This window comes from Myiozetetes cayanensis, unplaced genomic scaffold, assembly GCF_022539395.1.
Source record: "Myiozetetes cayanensis isolate MyiCay16 unplaced genomic scaffold, myiCay2020 scf4, whole genome shotgun sequence".
Taxonomy (NCBI): Eukaryota; Metazoa; Chordata; class Aves; order Passeriformes; family Tyrannidae; genus Myiozetetes; species Myiozetetes cayanensis.
Window position 1 is genome coordinate 38,901,974 of NW_026087631.1, and position 15,817 is coordinate 38,917,790.

Here is a 15,817-nt window from a genome sequence, read left to right on the forward strand (position 1 = left end):
TAGGGAGCATAGAAGGATCTCTAGACCAGTTACTGGACTGGCTGAGCCACAGGTGAATTAGATAAAATAATGCAACATTTATGGGTCTTGGCAAGTTCTAATACCTCATTACTCAGCCTTGGAAGTTCTGTACTTTAGTGTAGCACTTTTTTCAGTGTTTCCAAAGATTCATAGGAAGTTGAGCAATAAGTTAACATGATTTCCTTAGTATTTGCATTTTTTGATTTGTGCATAGATAGGAGGATTTAGTTTCAATATTGGTCCATGAAAGTCAGTGGGCTGCAGTTGATTTGCTTAAAAAACAGAGAATTAGTCTGGTGTGAGAAGGCAATTTAATGGAAGTGTCCCGGGTTCTTCATGCCCTGCTTTAAACACTGGTCTTTCTCAGTTAAAATTGTCGCATACTGCTTTTTACTTTACAGCAGGAAGATTGAAATCTTGACAGTATATTTGGTTGCTTCACCAGTGAATTTAGTGCTTTAGTAGACTCAAAGCTTTGGGTGGAAAGAATTTAACAGACTAACTAGGAAATGGAAAGTTCTCTGAATAAAATATTTTCAAATCTAATGTTTATGGTGTATATCATGGAATGGGTTGAGTTGGAAGAGACCTAAAAGATCATGTAGTTACAATCCCTCTGCCATGGGCAGGGGTACCTTTCTCTAGACCAGGTTGCTCACAAACCTGTCCAACCTCACCTTGTTGGACAACCCTGTCCAACACTCCAGGAATGCGACAGCCACAACTTCTCTGGGTGACTTGTTCCTGTGCCTCACCACCATATCTAATCTAAACCTACTCTCTCCCAGTTTGAAGCCATTCCCCATTGTCCTGCTACTACAAGAGGGACTTTTTACAAGTCCCTCACCATCTTTCTGGTAGGTTCTCTTCAGGTAAAACAGACTCCGCTCAGGTAATTAATTGGTAATGTTTTCTATAGGTCAGCAGCAGTCTTGAGAAGAAATGGAAAAGAAAAAACAGATTGCTTTTCACTATTGTAGTATATCAAGGCTGTCTGTCTTGGGACTTCTGTGATATTAGACTTTTAATGTTGAAATAGTGATGTAATCTATCCTGAATATTAATTCACAATGTTAATTAACTCTGCAATTGTCTTGAAAAGGACTGCATGCCTATAATATTTGATTTATTTTTCCAGGAAGAAATAGCAATAGAAAACATTAAATATTGTGTTTAAATATTAAACACTGAAGTGCACCATAATTTTTAATAAGCTAATTAAAAAAGAAATATCTTTATTTGTTTCTGTGCAAATGTAAATGTAGTGCAAAGAGTTCAGCAGTCAGAATATCAGTTCCAATGAAAGGAAAGGACAGCATTATAAAGCAAAACTGCAGCTACCAGATGGGACATAATTAAACCCAAATAATTCTTGGAAGAAACAGGGAGCCTGGGATTTTTAAAAACATCTTAATTTTGGGAAATAGTTGAAGGATATAACCTCCTAATCTTTAAAAAGTTCATTGAAAGTGCCCTAACTTGTAAGTGACATGACTTACCCTTAACACTAAGGAAATGCATGTTACAGAAAACCAGAACAGCAAACTGTGTAGCTATTCACAAATACATTTTTACAGAGAAGTATTTAATCAAGAAGTTATTGCAGAGTTCTGTTGTTGATACTGGCAAGTAAATTTGTATGATAGCTTATTATCGTAAGACTATTTTCAAAATACAGGCATTTCTCCACCTGGCAAAGTACTAGGACGTTCTACCTCTAGAAAGCTATGAATGTAAATGGCAGCATGTTTGAAAGTAGGAGTTTCTTTCATTTGGCAAAATTAACATGGAAACGTGCTGCCCCTAGCTAGCTATGAGGCTGAGATGAGTACTTGTGAAATCATTCGCTGTTTAATAAGCAGAACATGAAGTTTATGACAAAACTTGAAACACTAATTTCTGGGCAAAGGACACCTGTTTGGTTTGCATAACATAGTGCGCATATGGCATCATTCCAGGAATTTGTGTTTTCAGAGTTGAACTACTATAGCAGGAGGAGGTCAACACAAAGGTTTTCACGTGTTGAAACAGTTTTCTTTCCCAAATAAACTCATAGCTCATAGAACATATTGAGAAAAGAAGGAATTCCTGATGTTAACTTGCTTTTATATATATATATATATATTACTGCTGAGTTAGGAAAGATATCATCATTGAATACCAGTTAAAAAACCACAACTCTTAGGAGCATAAGACTATATTTTTCCCAGTTTGGAAACATGGTTGCTATGGTTTATAACAGTTTTTAATTCCAGCACCCTTTGAACTTCTAGAAATTTACTGGAATAGGTTTCATCTAGCCTTAGCTTTGAACTGTTCTCCCAAAGGAGACACACATACTCTTCTCCTTTTCCAACATCATCTCAAATAATCCCTCTAAATAAATAATTGGAAAAAAAAAAAAAAAGCCTTCCAGGCTATTAACTTTTTAAAAGGCAATGGGACATTAGGAACATTAATCAGTATAGTAGAACAATGCTAGTGTTTCCCTTCATGAATGTCCTGCATGAAATAGCTCTGAGAACAAACTGTTCCTTTTTTCCTATTAGAGCACAGCTCTTTCTGGCACTTAATACCTCACTGAACTCCGTTGTTATTTCACAAGACCTTCAAACGTTCCTATTATACCTGCTATATATCTGCTATATTAAAGCTATAGACTTAAAAGCAGAGCTCTCTGCTGTTCTTTTCTTTTCTGCTGAAAACAATCAGTGTCCATACCTCTCTCAATTTGTTGTTCACTATGGGTGAATAGTACTTACATACATACATAAATATTTACAGTACTTATGAAGGAATCACAGCAGGTTCGTGTTTTCATGTTGTAATTTGGTTAGCTTTAAACACACAGGAATTGCTAGCACAAGCTGCCATTGTAAAAATTGTGTAAAGTTTGCAAAACCTAAGCAGGTTGTATTTTTCCTTCTTCTTTTTGTGTGCCCCTATGAGACAGGCAGAAAGAGCCTTTAATTTGTTGTCTCCTTTCAGATTCTGCTATAGGAATATAGACGGAATTAAATACATAGGAAGAAGCCTCCTCTTACTGTAGAATAGTCAATTTGGTTTAAACAGTTTGGGCTGATAATTTCTTACTATGTTGATAGTTATGGCTGTGGGGTGAGTTGCCCCCGTCTGGACACCAGGTGCCCAATGGAGCCACTCTATCCTTCTCCTCCTCAGCTGGGCAGGGGGAAAGAAAATACAATGAATGAAAGAGTTGTTGGTCAAGAAAAGGACAGGGAGAGATTACTCACCAAAACTGACTCAACTGAGGGAAATTAATTTAATTTAATTTATTGCCAATCAAATCAGAGTACAGTTATGAGAAATAAAACTAAATGTTAAAACAGCTTCACCCCATCTCTCCCTTCTCCCCAGGATCAACTTTACTCCCAAATTCTCCACGTCGTCCCCACAGTGGCTTAGGTGGATGGAGAATAGGTGCTGCAGTCAGTTCACCTCTGCCACTTCCTCATGTTCTTCGCCTGCTCCAATGGGAGTTCCTCTTACAGGAGATAGTCCTCCAGGAACTTATCTGACATGGGTCCTTCTCCTAACCACAGCCTGTGGTGCTTCACAACTGCTTCTGTGTGGATCCCTTCCATGGGGTGCAGTCCTTTAGGAACAGACTGCTTCAGAGTGGGTCCACAGAGTGACCCCATAGTCACAGCCTCCTTCAGGCACCTGCTCCACTGTGGGGTCCTCCACAGGCTACAGGTGGATATCTCCTCCCCCATGGACCTTCACTGGCTGCAGTGGCAGTGCTTGCCTTAACATGGTCTTCACCACAGGCCGCGGGGGAATCTCTGTTCCAAAGCAGAGAGCACAGATGCCTGGACCACCTCCTCCCCCTCCTCTCCACTGACCTCAGTGACTGAAGGTCTGCTTCTCTCAAATATTCTCAGTCCTCACTTTTGATTCATCTTTTTTCTGCATCACTTCTTTTCTCACCTTCTTAAATAGGTTATCCCAGAGACACTACCACCATTGTTGATGGACTTGGCTCTTTGAGCCAGCTGGAACTGGCTCTGTCAGACATGGAGGAAGCTGCTGGTGTGTTCTCACAGAAGCCACCCCTCACTACCAAAATCTTGCCAAAACCCAGTAAAGACTGGAAGATATTCTAGTAGAAATTAGTGGTAAAGTTCCTGTTAGTGTCCCATGGTAAATCATAGATACATCATCAACATTTCAGTGGTCACTAGTGTGATCACTGAGACACAACTGGAATGTAAAGAAGGGCACTCAGTAATCAGATAAATATTCTTACTGTAATTTTCTGTCTTCCTATACGTACACAGGATCTGACTGTGGTTTCCTCAGTTGCCTTCAGTTAAGTTTATTTAAGTACTTTGGGTTTCCATTTTATCTAGGTTTACTCTGGTTATTCATGAAATGGTCTTTCTATAATGATTTAGTTGCAATAGGACCTGAGAGTCAAACTGAGAAATTGATTGTGTTCTATCATAGGTTACAAGATGAAACTTTCAACAGAGAAGTCAATGCTAATTGATTCTGAAAGTTGAAATTAATATGGAGAACATTTATTTTAATCTTTCCATCAAAATTCCAATTCTTCTTTTAAGCCTTGGAGCAGAATTTAACTTTCATCACTTTTGTTAATTAATCCACTGGTGGCCACAGCAGAATCCCATGAAACAGCCTGTATATCTCAAAAGTATATCTCAAAGGTCTATAACGTCGTGCGCCACTAGTCTGGGTAGATACAGACAAGCAGCATGTCCTTCAGCTGAAGAGATGAGTCCTTCAGTCTATCACCCCTAACCGAAAAATTATTTTATTGTTATCAGTTGGTATATTTCTAAAACAGATATGCTTCTCACTTATTTTACATGGACTTCCACCAGGCATGGCATTGCTATTTCTATAGCTTTTAGAAATTTTGAGACAAAAATATGAACAAAGCATCAATAATTAAAAAATACCAATATTGATGTTTTTCTTGTATTTGAAAGAAAGGAGAATCATAGTCAAGTGACATTATAAACTTAGATAAGTATGATATAATTTTTACTTGGTGAAAATCAGTGCTAATGCTGTCACCATTTTTTTTATATGAAGGGAAAACACATTAGCTGAATGTTCTGACATAATTTCTTAGACTGGTTGAATCTTTTTAAATAAAAGAGGAAGAGTTTGAATAAAAAAGTAACCTCATTAACCAATACTGGGAATTGAAGCATTTGTTTGAACCACTTACAAGAACGAGCTTGATCTAACTCACATATTCACTGGACTTATACAAATGTTGGTGTGTTTATATGCTTGTGAGCCTTGTGGGCCTTTCAAATGGTTTGAGACAGTATTGGTACTCATGTATTAAAGTCAGCAGAAGGAAATCAGAAAAGCTTTCCTCAGACCTCAGTGCAGGTAAGGGGGAAGGTGCAGGTAAGGAAGAGCAACAGCTGCCAGATACATATAAATATATAATTTTTAATTTATTTTGTGACTACTGTAATCTATGATATGAAAAAATGAGGGAAATCACCATATGTTAAACTTTGTTATTTTATCGGTTAAATCAGAAACATTTCTGAACAGCTACTATTTATAGAAATAACACTTGTTCTATGAAATGAGATGCTGGAAAGCAGTGCCACAGAAAGGGACCTGGGGGTCAATGACAAGTTGAATATGGGAGGTCAGTGACCTGGGGGTCAGTGGAAAGTTGAGTATGAATGAGCTGTGCCCGACAGCCAGGAGAGCCAACCTTGTCCTGGGGGGCATCAGGCAAAGCATCACCAGTTGGTCAAGGGAGAGGATTGTCCTGCTCTGCTCTGCACTGGTGTGGCCTCCCCCAGAATACTGTGTGCAGTTCTGGGCACCGCAGCATGGGAAAGATATGAAGCTCTTAGTGTCCAAAGGAGGGCAACAAGATGGTGAAGGGTCCTGAGGAGAAGCCATATGAGGAGCAGCTGAAGTCACTTTATGTGTTCAGCCTGGAGAAGAGGAGACTGAGGGGAGACCTCACTGCATCACAACTGCCTCATGAGGGGAAGAGGAGGGGCAGGCACTGATCTCTTCTCTGTCATGACCAGTGACAGGATCCAAGGGAATGGCCTGAAGTTGTATCAGGAGAGGTTTGATATTAGAAAAATGTTCTTCATGCAGAGGGTGGTTGGGCACTGGAACAGGGTCCCCAGGGAAGTGGTCACAGCACTGAGCCTGGTAGAGTTCAAAGAGTGTTTGCATGATACTCTCAGGTACATGGTGTGACTCTTGGAGATGGTCCTGTGCAGGTCAAAGTGTTGGATTTAGGGTCCCCACATCCCTATCAACTCAGCTTATGCTGTGATTTTGTGAACTAAAATGCTTCTGTTGAGTATTAAAATTATGAATGATACGGAATAGGTCATTAGCTTTGGAGTTCTGAAGGCACTTAAAAGCCCTAGGCAGTTTTTGCTCAATTGCCTCTCCAAGGTAGAAGACAATTCTATATAGACAGATCCCTTAGCCTGTTATCCTTCATCCCCACCTTGGACTTACCCATGTGAAGGAGAGCTGGAGGAGAAGTAGAAGTACAGCCTAGCTAGACAAGTGGATAGGTCAGTTTCCCACTAAGCATATAATTTCTGGCTGTCTTGAGAATTTGCTGTAAAAATTGATAGTATATTCTTTCTTCTATAAATAGATTTTCCTGTTTGAAGCAAATAATACTAATTCAGTAATTAGTCTTGAGAAAAACTGTTGCTGAGATTCTTGCAAAGTTTAACAGCTTAAAAGAAGTTCTGCCCTCATAAAATGACCAATTTGACTAATAGTAGACTATTACTCAGATTACAAACAGTTATTTTCCTATAGGAAGTTTCTGGACCATAAGCAATGAGAGGCATAAAGGTGTCTGAGTGCTGTCTTCCAAAAATTATCTTTGCTTCTGCTTGCAGAAGCTTTGGGCTATATAACAAAATCCCATCGTTCTGTCTGTAGTAACACGGTTCAAATATCTCTTCTCCTCAGTCACTCTACATGTTCTGGATAAATATGAGCTCTTTAAGAAGTAAAGTGACTCTAGCAATGTACAATTAGATCAGCTGTGTACTGCCAAAAGAAAGGATCCCCAAGGGAAGCATTAGAAAGCGCTGAAATCATAGTGACTATAAAGGAGGTAATTTTTATCACTATCTTAATAATGTCATGCAAATATAAACCTATAAACATGACATGATAGAATAATGCTAACAAAGGAAATTAGTATAAATAACTAAATTTTGAGATGCTATGAGAAAGACACAATACCAAATGCCAAGTTTTAGTTTAATTCTAAGCAAAGAAATTGTGGCTGTCATGAAGCACTACAATATCTTTGAATTCAGTTGAAAGTGATCACTTGGTTAGCCCTGTATCCTCTTCCTCCTTGCTCTATAGAAACGTAATAATTGTGGATTAGACAATTTTTAAGGTTGAAGAGAAAATGAATATAAGTAAGAAGGAGGAAATCTTGCCCCCACTAATTGTGGGGGAGAACCTTCTCACTGACCTTAGGAAATGCAGTCTTCTATCTCTTATTAAAAAAAAAAAACAACCATAAATAATTGTTAAGGAAGCACAGCCATTTGGGCATAGTCAGTCAACTCACTTTCAAGTGATAGAACAAAATTCTCTGCCATCGAAGGGGGAAAAGAGATATAATATAACCCACCATTTTCCCTTTTTAGAATGAAAGGGCTATCTATGTAGAAGCATAGATATGACTATCATATTCAGGGGCTCATGATAGAAGTATGTATGTTTATGCTGTTTATGTATCTTATTTCAAAGATTAATTAGTTCTGACAGCCTCATGCAGTGACTGATTAGTCTGTTTCTCCCATACACACCACTCTCAGTGGTTATTTATTCTACAACAGTACAATTTGCCAACAAGATTCTTCTCAGGCTTGGTGCTGGCTCTACTTGTTACTGCATTACCATTTCTTAAAATGTCATTTGCATCCATTTGACAGTTTTCTCCAGGTTGTAAGTATTTCTCAAAAAAAATCCCAAAAAACACGTTCCTACTAAAGTAAATAGACTGAATTCAGCACTCATAAAAGCCTGTTGAGGTATATATTTAACTGTCTTTCATGTTAACCTCATCTTGCAACTATAAAGTCACTGTTTATATACAGTTAGCAGATGAGAGGGGCACAACTTCTAATTTGAACCTTTGCTCTGTTTTTATTATACATTCTTGGAGTGAGGGTATAGAGGATCCTAAGTACTCTTTTACTTCTTCATAATCCCCTTAATTAAGTAACCTCTCTTTTCTTACTTCCATGAAAAATTTTTTCTCAAAAAAAATTAGGGCAATCTTATCCCACCACAGATTTGTACTGACTTGGTTAATAAATTTTACTTTTTATCTTGTATTTCTGAAATAATATTCCAATAACTAACAAATATATTTCACTGCATCTGAGTTTATGGCTTAGAGTGAGAGATTGGGTGTCATAAGAGCATCCTGGATTCTCTCCCTCTTTCCTGAAGCAAGTAAACATCCAAATAGAGATAATCTAGAGGAAAAGATCTGAATAGGAGAATGCACGTAAGAGCATAGAACAACATTGCTAACAAAACGTATTCTGTCCATTCAAAAATATCACTAACTACAAGTCCATTCACAGCTACAAATTCACCTCAGGTAAGTAGCCTAAACAATGATTTATATTTTTAAAGTGGTTTTGGATACTTAGAACATTAATCTTTTCAAACAAACAAAAATTTAGGTTATTTATCAAGGCATTAATGGTGTCATTCAACTGTGTTTTTTACTTTGGGATGGCTTTGGAAAAAGCCTATGTTCAAATTGTATTTCCTAAAAACAAAAGGAGTAATTAATGCTCATAATCCATATTAGGGTGTAATTACTGAAAATCATATGATTCTTCATTTTGGATAGGTGGGCTTCATATCATAGAATCATAGAATCAGATGGATTGGAAAGGACCTCTGAGATCATCATGTCCAACCCTTGATCCACTACCACCACAGTTACTAGACCATGGCACTAAGTCCCACATCCAGTCTCTTCTTAAACACCTGCAGGGATGGAGGATCCACCACCTCCCTGGGCAGCCCATTCTAGTGCCTGATTAGTCTCTCTGTAAAGAATTTCTTTCTAACATCTAACCTAAACCTTCCCTGGTAGAGCTTAAGACCATACCCTCTTGCCTTACTGATAGCTGCCTGGGAGAGAAGAGACCGACCCCCATCTGGCCACAACCTCCTTTCAGGGAGTTGTAGAGAGTGATGAGGTCACCTCTGAGCTTCCTCTTGTCCAGGATAAACAACCTCAGCTCCCTCAGCCTCTCCTCATAGGACCTGTGCTCAAGTCCCTTCATCAGCCTCGTTGCTCTTCTCTGGACCTGCTCCAGCACCTCAATATCCTTCCTGAACTGAGGGGCCCAGAACTGGACACAGCACTCCAGGTGTGGCCTCACCAGCGCTGAGTACAGGGGAAGGATCACTTCCCTGCTCCTGCTGGCCACACTGTTCCTGATCCAGGCCGGGATGCCATTGGCCTTCTTGGCCACCTGGGCACACTGCTGGCTCATGTTCAGCCTCCTGTCAATCCAAACTCCCAGGTCCCTTTCCACCTGGCTGCTCTCCAGCCACTCTGTGCCCAGCCTGTAGCGCTGCAGGGGATTGTTGTGGCCAAAGTGCAGGACCCGGCACTTGGCCTTGTTGAACTTCATCCCGTTGGAATCAGCCCAACTCTCCAGTCTGTCCAGGTCCCTCTGAAGAGCCCTCCTGCCTTCCAGCTGATTGACACTCCCCCCTCTCTTGGTGTCATCTGCAAATTTGCTAATGATGGACTCAATCCCCTCATCTAGATCATCGATGAAGATGTTAAACAGGACTGGGCCCAGCACTGATCCCTGGGGGACACCACTGGTGACCGGCCCCCAGCTGGATGCAGCCCCGTTCACCAGCACTCTCTGGGCCCGGCCCTCCAGCCAGTTCCTAACCCAGCACAGAGTGCCCCTGTCCAAGCTGTGGGCTGTAGCATTTCCAGGAAGAAAAGCTGTGGGAGACGGTGTCAAAGACTTTGCTGAGGAGGGCAGAATGATACCTTTTTACCTGTCTTAACAATGTTTGAAATTGATAATACTGACAATCAACACATTGCTCATACTTCAGCAAAAAGCAAACAGTCAGTAGAAATTAAATTAATGTAAAGAGTTTTTTAAAATATTCTAAATATGTGTTCTTCAAATAAATATTAAAACATTTTTGTTTCTTGATATTTTGTGGGATAGGCTTTGTGATAACCCCAGTTTTATAATTTGTTTATTTCTGCCACTGTGTTGCATAGTAGTGAGGCAAGCCTCTCATTTCAGCTCTCAGGAGAGGTTCTTTATGATATTAAATCTCTGCTTGTAGATTCTGATACTGGTGTTCTTTATCTGCTGAAGGGAAGTGAATAAATAAAATACTCTGTATTATTTTTAAATATTGGGGTTTTTTTCTTGTGGGTGATTTATATTACAAGTGACAAATTTTGTTTGCTTGTTTGCTTGTTTTTCTTTTTAATTTTTAAAATTATATGCTTGTCCAGAAGCAGAAGCTTGAACAGACCATTTTTTTGACCTACAACAGTTCTTAGCCACTTCTCTGCTTCTGCAATTTTTATCCCTAATACAACTTCATGCATCCAACACCAGTGTTTGCCTCACAGTGCAAAGACCCACATTTATTCTATTCTTTCTTTTTGAGAGCAGGAGTATCCTTAGTTGAAAGAAAAACTCATTTCCAGAGCTGCACAGGGAAGCTTCTACAACAGCTGCCTGCACTGTATTCATACTGTGGGTAAGTAGGGGAGTTTGAATAAATATCGTAATTAGGAATATGATAGCACATTTTGATTGCTTTATTAAATAAGACCAACATGAATCTCTTCTTAGTGGTGACACTAATGATCATTAATGGCCAAGCCTGTTATCTTTACAGTATGAATTCTTAGTTGAAAAACCTAAGTCTTGAAAACAAGACTTACTATTTTTGGAACAGAAAATAAATGCAAATCCTTGGCATTAATCATTGGTCTAAGACAATCCTCAGAAACAGAAGACAGAAATAACAGAAAATACTCCGAATCTTTTTTTCCCCTTGGTTTTCACACAAAAGTAATAGGAGGCTATGTGGACACAGTTATATTCCATATAACCATGTTTATACACTATATGCAGCCTAGCTGCCTTTATGCTCCAGTTCTCTCAGGTTTCTAAACAACATACAGCAAGTACCAGAAGAGGTTTCATAGTTTCCCAAATGTATGTTATTCAACCTTAATAATACAGACTTGAGGTGGTGCAAGTAAAAGATACAGTTTTCCAGAGATTTGCACTAAATGCTGTCTTCAGACAGCTCAGTCATAAACAGCAGCATGCATTCCTAGGAGCTGGACATTTAAACCTATAATAACAAGTAGATATTTTTCCCCATTGTGGGCTACTGATTAAAGCATTTGCAGGCCTTAATAATACTTTTGGCAGAACAATATCTGTTTTAGACATTTTTTCATTTGAAAATGGTTATTTGCAGATCTGTTACTGTTTTACAGCCATAAGTTCTACAGCATTAATCAGTTTCAAGCATATTTGAAAGAATTTTCAATATATTTAACTTGGGAAAAGGAATTAAAGGCTGGAGATGAATTTTTCTTGATTAAATGTAAGATTATGTGTTGAGAAGGTAATACAAAGATTATGTCAGACATCAAAAGTGTACAGAGTTCCAATTTAGACACCAGAGAATGCTCCAAAGGAAATATACCTGTTCTGAGAAGGCACTTTGTTGATCTGCTCCTCTATGCTGCTGATGGAGTTATTTGCTTTTTTCTATATTCCTCCCCTTGAATATAAAAAGATATAAAAAGATATGTAGGTCATTAAAATGCAATTAATATCATTAAATACACAGCATTCCACAAATGAACTATATTACAGAAGATTCTCTTTGGATAATGTTTTACAGATACTTTATGAAAAAACTGTGGAACAATGTTCTTTCTGGACCTTTTTCATGAACAAAATTATCCAGCCATGGAGTATTAGAATGACACATGAACTGTCTAGTAGGAACAGGTATATACAGCACACTGTTGCTGCTCTATGAGATTGACTGTGCTTTGTTTTGCAAGAGGTATATCTAATGCATAATGTGCGGTGCTCATGACACAGGTTATCTAAATGCCAGCAATTTTTTACTTATTTTGAAGCTCTGCACAGAGTAATTATAACACAGGAAAACTGTGGCTTAGTGTTCCAGAATATTTGCCTGTAAAATATGGTGCACTTAAATTAGACAGTGTTTGAGGTGTTGTCCTACTCTTGGCCAGGATCCGGAGGTTATTCTGTATCTATCTAATCTCATCATTGAGGGGTTTGGGGGGAGGGACTCTCACTTCTGAGAAGGGCGTGGCTTCTCGATGAAAAACACATGGCCAGAGGGGAGAAATCATCTATCAGTGTTCCTTGTTTGGAGCTCTGCACTGAGCTTTTTTGCATGTGAATCTCTCTCTCTTCTGCACACTTTTGTTATTGGTATTGTTGCTGCTGCTGCTGCTCCACAGTGTCTGGTTTGGGAGAGTCTCGGTGGGGGCACTGAATCGGGGAGTACCTTTCTGAAACCACGACAGCCTTATCTGTCTCCCAAGGCGGGACTCAAACCCACAACCCTGGGATTGAGAGTCTCACGTTCTACTGACATGAGGTGACCCATTATAACTTTTGGGCCCCGGACAAAAGTAAGACAGGTATACAGAATCAGCAAATGTAATTCAGACTTAAATGAACGACCGTGTGTTGCAAATCTATGCTCTTCTGGCATAATCTTTTTTTCATCTAAACCATGATTACCTATGCATGAATTCCATACACTTGCACCTTCAGATCACTATGGCTTTGTAATTCTATTCTAGTATTTGTGTGCCATTAGAAGAACTGTATTTCCTTAAAAAAAAAAAAAAAAAAAAGAAAGAAAGAGGTAATTTTCCCCCGCCATAAGCATCTTTCTCCCTTTAAAACATGGAAATGTAATTGACACAGTGTTCTTTATTGTACTTTATTAATCACATAGAATATTTTTACTTGTATTTGGGACCTTAGGAATATCATAGAATCATTGAATGGCCTGGGTTGAAAGGGACCTTAAAGATCATCTAATTCCAACCCCTCTGCCATGGGCAGGATAAAGAAACTTACCATCCACAAGCCTTTATTTTGGTCTCAGCATGTCTACTAAACATTTAATATTTTCTGCAAGGCAGAGGTCCTATGAATTTGTTAAGTCTATTGAGTATGTATGAATTTCAAAGATCAATGTAAGAATTGTACTCAATGTACAAATATGGTATTTCAGGAAAGTGTCTGTAGCTGAATTACTTGACTGTGGAATGAGAAGACTCATCTAAAAATTATAATATGTATTCTACTAATTAAGTAATTTCTAACTTACAAATTACTTTTATCTGATCTATTATGAGTAATTGCATATTCTGGTCAGCTTACAAAATGAGAAGTTCTTGTATTACTCTTTGGATTTCAGAAAGTAACCAGTATATTATTCAGTGCAATATGTTTCAGAATTATTATCACAGAGCCAATATTGTGTTCAAATTATGTTCTATAATTTGAAATTTGGGGGTCATTTTTATTTCTTTTTTTACTGTATGATAGAATGTTCCCTTGTGCACTTCTGCTAAACAACTGCAAAACCAATCATTTACTATTTGCAGTTGATGAATGGTAATCTATACAACAGAAGAAGTTTTATGTACTGTTTACTATAATCTTCTTACAGTTAACTTGGAAATACCTTGAGCTCACTGCAGCGTAAAACCTTACTGTCAAAGGCATGACACTAGATATTGCTGAGAAAGAGCTCTGTGTTCAAGGACTTTGACTCACATATATGGGATGGAAACAGTGCTAATGATTTAAGCTAAATGTCTTAAGCCCATTATTTTTATACAGATTACCATCCCTTGGAAACATACTTTCTGCCTAGTTTAAATGATACTAGTACATAATACGAATAAATTTCCTTCAACTAAGTTCCAAGTGAGTAAGTTGACAGGAGTTCTGGTAACAGCTTAAACTTGCAAAGCTGAGCACATCTACCAGAATTATTTCTTTGACTAGTTTCATTCAAGTAGTATGTATTCAGGCTGTGCAAATGAAGTAACATCTCTGACACTTAGTAGACTGACCGTTTGTACAGTTGGGGATGTATTCACATGGGGCATGTAATTTGCCTAAATTTTCAGCATAAGTGGAATAAGAAAGAGGCAGTAGCAAAGAAGGTTAACTTCTATAATGACATACCTTAAAATTCATTGTGTTGAAATGTGGTGAACAAACTGTGAAGTTGGTTTCCATGGACAAAGTGCTGATGGGAGATGAATTTGGATTCTGGCTTCTCACACTCTAAATTTCATGTTTATTCGGTACAAGTTGGAGTTTGGGAGGGGACTAAACCTGCAGCTCTATTGTTTGCCTTCAGCCTGCAATTTCCCACAGAGAAAGTCATTCATCATCTATTGTTTGGGATACCTCCAAGTACATTTGGCATTGATTCAGTGGTGCTTTTTGGCTTTGCATTAGTAGCTAGCTTTGGCTCAAAAATGCGCACTCTGGTATCTCAGACAGTTTTGCATGGAGCAACAAAATAGACAATTATTGTAACACAGGAATTATGTGTTATTCACAGCTAAAATGAGACTAATGGATTCAGTCTTCAAAAACCTCAACAGATATTTGTGTAAGACCTTTATGAGTCATCATCTAATGAGGCATGGCTTCCCTTTCTCTTCCTCTGCCCCTCAGAAAAGCAAGAGCAACTACATTCTTCCATATCTAATATTCCATAAAAGCAATAGGGACTGTTACAAAATACCACTTTGAAATTTATGGTTGAGAATAAGTATTGAACGAACAACAGTGGTCCCTTTCTTAATCGTACCTTAGTAGGCAAAACAGGAATCCAACAGGGACACTGAGTTTATTGACTCAAATTTCATCCTCATCTTCTGTAAAGAAAGACAGGAGGCATTCACAGTGTAAAAGTTTTATGCATTGTTGAGGGATAGTCCTCACATTTGGAGGAGAAGAATCTTCTGATATTTGAAATGGTTCCTTTCTGTCCGTCATTATAGGGTGACCAACAACCAGTCACAAGTGGTGTTCCCTACGGTTCAGTGGTGGGACCTGTTTAATATCTTAATCAACGACCTGGATGAGGGGACTGAGTGCCCCTTCAGTCATTTTGCAGATGATACCAAGTTGGATGGGACTGTTGATCTGCTGGAGGGCAGGAAGGCTCTGCAGAGGGATCTGAACAGGCTGGATCCATGGGTAAAGGCCAGAGGGATGAGGTTCAATAAGGCAAAGTGACAGGTCCTGCCCTTGGGTCACAAAAATCCCATGCAGCGTCACAGGATTTTGACAGAGTGGCTGGAAAGCTGCCTGGCAGAAAAGGCTCTGGGGATGCTGGTTGACAGCAGCTGAACATAGCCAGCAATGTGCCCAGGTGGCCAAGAAGGCCCATGGCATCTGGGCCTGTATCAGCAATAGTGTGACCAGCAGGACTAGACAAGGGATCATTCCCCTGTACTCTGGTGACACCTCACCTCAAACTCTGTGTTCAGTTTTGGGTCCCTCACTCCCTACAAGAAGGACACTGAGGTGCTGGAGGGTGTCCATAGAAGACCAATTGAGATGATGAAGGGTCTGGAGTACAACCCTTATACGTAGTGGCTGAGGCAGCTGGGGTTGTTTAATCTGGAGAAAAGACA